Below are 8,428 nucleotides of genomic sequence, written 5' to 3' on the forward strand. Positions count from 1 at the left end.
CGCAGGTTCGAATCCTGCCTCGGGCATGGATGTGTGTGATGTCCTTAGGTTAGTTAGGTTTAAGTAGTTCTAAGTTCTAGGGGACTGATGACCACAGATGTTAAGTCCCATAGTGCTCAGAGCCATTTGAACCATTTTTTTGCAACAGCGAGGTGTAATGGAAGGGACCTGTAATGACAGCTGATTCTGCACAACTACTCTATCAGCAGCCGAAAGGAAGTGACTTCAGAATGGGAACCGCAAAAATTTTGATGGCAAGCCGACAAGTCAACCGAATCTTCCACTGGAAAATACGTCTGGTGTGTCATGTAACATATAAGTGACAATACATGGGTCATGTGATAGGAATCTCTTACCGACGCACCTAATTTATACGACCGGTGGCGGAGTGGTTAACGCAACTACCTAGTAAGCAGGATGTCGTGGGTTAGAATCCCGGTCCGCCACATACTTTCGCTCGTCGCCGCTGATACCGAACAAAGTCCTGATGCAGCTGATATCAATAATCCCTTTCCTTTCTCCCTCCCCCCTCTTCCTTCTCCTTTAGTTTACACTGGATACCGTCATATCATAACCAAAATAATGCAGAAAGTTGTGCTTAGCAATTTAAGTAATGTAGTCCGGAGACATAATTCTGGCTGGGGAGAAATCATATAGGAGTTCCTCACTGTTCAATCTTAAGTCCACTATAGTTCCTCTTATATATAAACGATTTTTCGTCTAATAAACAATAAGTAGAATTAGTTCTTTTTGCAGATGGCACTAGTATTGTCATCAGTCGAAGCATACATACAGAAACAGAAGAAATAGTAAACGAAGTTCTTAAAAGTATCATTGACCGATTTTCTGCGAATGGTCTCACCCTCAGTTTTAAAAAGGCACAGAATATTCAGTCCTGCACATCTAGGGATGCTGTACGAACGATAAATGTAATACATGTCGGGGAAACAGTAAACAGGGTAGGAACTTCAGAATTCTTAGGGGTCCATATTGATGAAAATTTAAATTCGGAAAAAAACGCATTTTGGAACTCCTAAAACAACTTAGTTCAGACACATTTGCACTTATAGTCATTGAAAATATTGGGGAGTGACAAAGCAGTAAGTTGACATATTTTGCATATTTTCAATCAGTAATGTCGTATGGAATAATGTTCTGGGGTAACTCATCTTTAAGAAAGAAAGGCTTCATTGCGCAAAAACGTGCTGTAATGACATAGGTGGTTCTCACCCTCGTTCATTTTGTAGACCTCTGTTTACGGAGTTGGGCATTATGACTGCTTCTTCAAAAATGGTTCAAATGGCTCTGAGCACTATGCGACTTCTGAGGTCATCAGCCGCCTAGAACGTAGAACTAATTAAACCTAACTAACCTAAGGACATCACACACATCCATGCCAGAGGCAGGATTCGAACCTGCGACCGTAGCGGTCGCCCGGCTCCAGACTGTAGCGCCTAGAACCGCACGGCCACTCCGGCCGGCTGACTGCTTCTTCACTGTACGTTTATTTCCTCATGCAGTTTGTCGTACATAATCCACTACGGTTCAAAAGGAACAATGACGTACATAATTAAAATACCAAAGGGGAAAATGACATTCGCTTCTCCACATTAAGATTGCCTTTAGCACAAAAAGCGGTGCACAATGCTGCAACAAAAATTTCTGATCACTTACGCAGTGATATAAAATGTCTGATGGACAGTAAAGTAAAATTTGAAAACAAACTGAGAAAGTTTGTCCTTGACAACTCCTTCTCTATCGTAGAATAATTTCTATTACTGTAATGTGTAAAAGGTGGTTGGTAGGAATTACTAATTCACATCTGTATAACTTTTTTTTTCAGCAAAAAAAAAAAACTAGAAATGTTCATAATGTAACCCTGTGTACAAATTAATTTTCGTTGTGAATGTAAAATGACTCGAGACTGCTGCAGACTTTTCGATGGGGAGCATTTTGTCACCCACTACACAGCCCGGAGGACTTGGTTACCTCTGATTTTCATCTCTTTGTACAGATGAACCGCTGGTTATGAGGGCAGAATTTTGACACAGATAACGTGCTGCAGGCGAGTGTAGAGGATTAGCGGAAAGCTATGACGAGGGCATCGGAAAGTTGGTACCACGCTAGAGAAATGTCTAAGTCGGAAAAGTGACTAAGTACAGAAACAGCTGGAATGTTGCAAATAAAACATCTTTATCTTTGCTGTGGATTCCTTTTCGCGTCAGACCGGACATGAAAAAAAAATAGCTTTTGTATCTATCCTTTATGTGGTCTTAGGATAGTTTTGTCACTCGTTTGAGCAAATTCCTAATTTATTATCACTCTGCACTGTACGCTGATGATAATCGCAAACGTTACAGCGATAATTACTTGTCGTGGGCTTTCCAGAAAATAAAATGATGTGGTGGTGTTGGTGGCCCTCAACTACGCACCCACAGACTCAGAGTTGAAATATTACAAGTTTTGGCTGGTTCCGTTGTCTAGGGGCTGGGATGCGTAGTTGCCGCATTACAAGCCAAATACTGCTGAGTCTACAGTATACAGTATGAATATACACATGAATCGAATGGTCGAAGTTTCCTATCACTCGGCAATTGCGAATGTAGCGTAGAAATTTATAAATAAAATATTGCAATTAAATAAAATCTGCAGGTACTATTTTTAACGACTTTAAATGATGAGTTCGATAGTAGTAGTACTTTTGAGAATGCGGTATATTTCTGCAAAACACTTATTGGTGTCGATGGTCCAGCAATTAAATTATATAAAAATATAGATTGCTACTTCACGTAATTAGTTATGAACAACAACATAGCTCACGAGCTATTCACTTCTAAACGCATACCACGTCTTCACTGCAGAAGCCACGGAAATCACACAAGAGCACATGTCGGCACGCCGAAATATTTCTATCTTCTGCGACCACATGCAAACCGCTGCACACTCTCCAAGTCTCTCCCGCGACTGTGCGTCCGTCGCGTGCTGTCCAGCACTCCCTCGCGCCGCACTGTTCCGAACTCCCCATTCACGGGAGCTGTGATTGGCCAGAGCGCTCGCGCCCTGTCTCTAAGCCAACGCACACTCACGAATATATTGAAACACTTTCGAAAAACTGGATTTACATTTAAATAACTTGAAATTAAATAAACATTCCTACGGCTGGACCATAAAAACGCTCTAACACACATTATTAAATACATAAACAAATCAAATAAACATATATCAAAGGAATAGAAACAAAAGGTAGGACAGTAGCCTAATGCCTCTGTGCTTTTTAAAACACAGTAAATATTTAACCAATTTCTTCGTGAATAGGATATATCGGATATAAACAAAGACATAGACAAATAAATATATTTATAAGCATGCTGCCACCGTTTTTTCGTGTTACTGTGGAGTACTTATGGCCTGACGCGATCGACAGTAATCGGCCACTTTGACCTCCAAGAACTCGTGTACTATTCAAGTTACATGCCTGTAATTTGCACCAATTTAGGTTTACACTAATAGCTTTCTAAAGATACGTCGATCGAAGCAATCGAATGAACTGTTTAGATTTTGGAAAGTCGTTGCTGGGTGTTACTTGTATAATTTATAGTCAGATACTAAACTTTAAACTAATAAAGATATTGAAAGTCTGATTACACCATCAGAATCGTCGTGAAAATAATGGTAATGCACATGTTTCTTTTTGAGGTATCATGATTCATGTGGCTACTATTAATTTCTTTACGAACTGTGAAATGTCTGGCATTGATGTTTCACAAAGTACGCCATCTTTGGCACTCCCGGCGTGTCTCCTTCGTCGACACGACGTCACCACGGAATTCCCAGCCACGCGGCTGGACCACGTGCTGGGCTACCCCTCATGCTCAGCTAAATTTCGGCACCACGTGGTTGCTGCCGGCCCGAGGCCCGCCGAGAGGCCGACGCGCGGCCACGCCAGTTCCGAACTTCGAATGTTTCCTGGGCGGCACAACTCGCCTGTTGCCTCAGATTGTACATCTTCTCACTGAAGACACAAGACACCAAAACACTTGGAGAACTTTCCTGATCGCTCAACCGTGGTCCACAAATCACAGAGAGTGGTTTACTGTTAAGTGCTCTACATATCTATTGATACTTGGAGAAACATGATAGCTACAAAGAAAAACACATTTTTTCGCTGTTTGAATTAGTATTTAATAGAAAACTGTTAAGGTTTCCGTGGCCGCTTGCTGACAAATTACCTGTTGGCTACTGTCTCGGGTTCTTCGGCCAATGTTTCTTCTTCTTCTTCTGTAGTGGTCAATCCAAGGATTGCTTTGCAACAGCTACAATGGCAGCTTGTCTCCATTCTGTGCGTCTTTCAGCTTTTCTCTTCATTTCTTTATAGGTGTTACATCCCACATCTTTCACGATTTGATCCATGTACCTCAGTCGTGGTCTTCCTCTTGGTCTTTTTCCCTCGACATATCCCTCTATGATTGTGTTCAGGAGTCCTTTATGTCTTAATAGATGGCCTGTAAATTGCACTCTTCTTTTAACAATGAAACTCCAGAAGCTTCTCTTCTCACCTGCTCTTTCCAGAACCACTTCGTTTGTGACCTTGTCGATACATTTTATTTTGAGCATGCGTCTATAGCACCACATTTCAAAAGAATTTAGCTTCTGGTCTTCCTCTGTCCCGAGAGTCCATGTTTCACACCCATAGCATGCCACACTCCACACATATGATTTCAAAAATCTTTTCCTGATTTCAAGGCTGATGCTCTTAGATGTTAATATGTTTTTCTTCTTGTTAAAAGCAGCCTTTGCTTGAGCTATTCTACTTCTCACTTCTGCCTTGCTCCTTCCATCCCTGGTAATATTACTGCCCAGATAAGTAAATTTATCAACTTGTTCAAGCAGTTCATTGCCTACATGAACTTGGACTTTCACTTGATCTCCTTTGTCGCATGCCATTACTTTTGTTTTTGCTTTATTAATTCTCATATTTTATTCTTCACCCATAACTTTATCCATTCTATTCAGTAGTACTACAAGATCTTCTTCACTTTCAGCCAGGACAGCTATATCATCGGCATAATATCTTATCATATCTATTCGTTGGCCATGAATTACTACACCTGTCTGTGAATTTTCCCTTACTTTTTCAGCGCGTCTTCAATGTATACGTTAAAGATAACAGGGGATAGTGCGCAACCTTGTCGGACACCTTTCCGTATCTGCACCTCTTCTTGTTTTGTCCGTCCACGGATAACTGCTGTCTCGTTTTTGTACAGGTTCCATATCATTTTTCTATCTTTATGATCTATTCCTACTTTTTTGAGTACCTCAAACATCTTATCCCATTTAACATTATCAAAGGCTTTCTCTACATCTACGAAAGCTATATATGTTTTCAGGTTCTTATCTAGTCGTTTCTCTATTATTAGTTTTAGAGCAAATATTGCTTCTCTGGTTCGTCTATATTTCCGGAATCCAAACTGGTCTTCGGAGAGTGTAGCTTCGACTTTTTGTTCTATGCGTTTTAGGATAATTGAGGTTAATATTTTAGAGGCGAGCGTAACTAGGCTGAGCGTCCCATAATTTTCACATCTTGTAGCATTTGCCTTCTTTGGAATGGGGATCATAATGTTTTGCTGAAAGTCTGTAGGATTTTTACCCTGCTCGTACATGTTGAAAACAAGATTATACAACTCCTGATTCAGTTTTGCTCCTCCAGATTTCAGAAGTTCGGCTGGGATATTGTCTATACCAGGCGATTTGTTGTTTTTCAATTTTTTCAGAGCTAGTTCAAACTCTTCCTTTAATATAGGTTCACCTATGTTGTGTGCATCTACTTCTGTTTCTTCTTCCGTGATGTTTTCAGACAGGTCTGGTCCGCTGTACAGTTTTCCTATATATTGTTTCCATCTTCTTGCAACTTCATCATCGTCATCCAACATGTTTGTTTGACTATTTTTCCGACGGTTCGCCAGCGCGTAGCTGGCATTATCAAAGCTCCACCTCCATTCCACCAGCATTAGGCGAACTGACTGACCTGCCCGTTCCCCAGACTTAAAAGTCCATCGAGCGCGTGTGGATTCGTTGGGGAGATGTATTTCTGCACGTTCATATGCACCAACGAGCATCCAGCAATTGTCAACCACACTGTTGGAGTAATGTGACGCCCTACCACAGAAACTCCTTACTAACCTTGCGGGCAGGACGGGAGCACGTTGCTGTCCACAGTGGTCTCAGACCTTGTTAAGAACTCTGGTCCGCCGTTTGTAATGTCCAGGGGATCATCGTGAATCGTGGTGACTTCAGTGCCATTATTGTCTTTGAATGTGACTGTCAGTTCTGTTCGTCTCATTGCGTCTTTCTTTCAGTTATCTTCCGGACTGTACTGTACCGTAGCAGGACTTTCTATGTATTGTCCAAGATCAAAGTTTCATCGTGCTGTGATACTTGCCAGTAACACATCATGTGAGGGTGTCTGCCCCTGGTAGCGGAGTGGTAGCGGCACCGTAGCTCAGCGTGTTCGGCCAGATAGCTGTTTAGCCTCTGCAAAAAAAAAAAAAAAAAAAAAAAAAAAAAAAAAAAAAAAAAAAAAAAAAAAAACTGAGTGAAAGGATCAACAAAACGAACTTTAACGGATGTCATCTGACGTCCGCAACGACAAAACGCAACGATCAACAACGAACAAAATAAAAAAATAAAAATGGAAAAAAGTCGTCAGCGCGACGGAATGTCTCACCTACCGGCCCGGGTTCGATTTCCGGCTGGGTCGGAGATTTTCTCTATTCAGGGACTGGGTGTTGTGTTGTCCTTATCGTCATCATTTCATCCCCATCGACACGCAAGTGGCCGAAGTGGCGTCAACTCGAAAGACCTGCACCATTCGAACGGTCTACCCGACGGGAGGCCCTAGCCACACGGCATTTCCATTTCCATGTGAGGGTTGCTTTCGTCCTTAAGTTTTGCACATCAGTGTACACAATGTATTTAAGAAGCAGCGAAGAAAGTAAAGGAAAAGTCGACAAGCGTCATTAAATTTAAGAATGGAGGACTATCAATGATTTATTTATTTAGCATATGGCACACTTGGTTTTACGAGATATTTCAACGAATAAAAACACATTATTTTTAATTTTATTTACTAAGATTAATTCCTGCTGTGGGCAAATGTATTTCAGGACAAAGAACTTCGTTTGATCACCAGAGTATGCTCTCTGCTCACATTCTTCGACAAGGTGACGTATGGATTGTCTTGGAGCTCGATACTTGCAGATTTATGTTGGAAGATTTGCCCAGTTGTATAGATTTTCTGCTCCAATATCGTGTCCCGTGAGAATTCTGTTTAAACTTTTCCACGTTTGACGAGGAAGTCCAAAACCACGGGTAATTTTTGATAGATTTATTATGGCACTTAGATGGTACGGAAATTTTCATTCCACAGCTCCAACCATTGGGCGTTAAGATTTGAACTTTCACTTGCGAGATCCTGAACAACTCGCCAGAGTGGGTTTTGGAATCGTAGCCGATTTGTTGTCAGCCGTGGCATGGCCTGGTGGATGGGCAACTCAGAATTTTCACGATTTTCTTTCGTTTATTCATGAGTGCTTCTTGTCTGTACAGAGTGGTTGGTACTATATGGGGCTGTATGTAATCAATGATCAGTTTTGATGATGACATTACTGTCCTCTGTGAATATGAGGACTTTTTACAGGAACTGCTGAATGGAATGGATAGTCTACTGAACACAGAATATGGACTGAGAGCAAAACAAAGAAAGATGAAAGTAATGAGGAGTAGCGGATATATCATTAGCGTTAAAGTAAACATCAAAATGGGGGACCACGTAATAGCAGAGATGAAGGAATTATGCTAACGTAGCAGACTTTCTTAAATTCGTTTATTACGAAGCACAGTGACGCATGATGGACGAAGCAAGGATGCAAAAAGGAGATTAGAACAAGAAAAGGGGGGCTTTCTGACTAAAAGAAGTCCGCCGATATCAAACGTAGCCTTTAATTTGAGAAAGACGCTTATGGAAATGTACCGCTGCAGCTCAGCATTGTAGGGAAGTGAATGATGAAAAATCTAAAAAAGAATAGAGTCGAAGCCTTTGATATGCATTGTTAACAGGTGTCCATGAAGTCTGGGTACATAGGGAATTCTAATAAATAATAATAAAGCACAATTACTCACTTTAATGTTAATAAATAAAATTTTTAACATGATCTCCCGCATGTCAGTGCATAATTTGATGCGCTTTGCAAGACTGAGATGAACTCGATGGAATAGATCTGAATTGCCATCGATTTTAGCACATTGACTGGCAATGCGTTCGGTCAGGCGACTTAAATTTGTAATCTTCATCGAGTGAACCTTCTGTTTCTGCACACCCCAGAAACAGAAATCAATATGAGAAAGGTCAGGCGAACGAGGGGGCTACTCC

This window comes from Schistocerca cancellata, chromosome 3, assembly GCF_023864275.1.
Source record: "Schistocerca cancellata isolate TAMUIC-IGC-003103 chromosome 3, iqSchCanc2.1, whole genome shotgun sequence".
Lineage (NCBI taxonomy): Eukaryota > Metazoa > Arthropoda > Insecta > Orthoptera > Acrididae > Schistocerca > Schistocerca cancellata.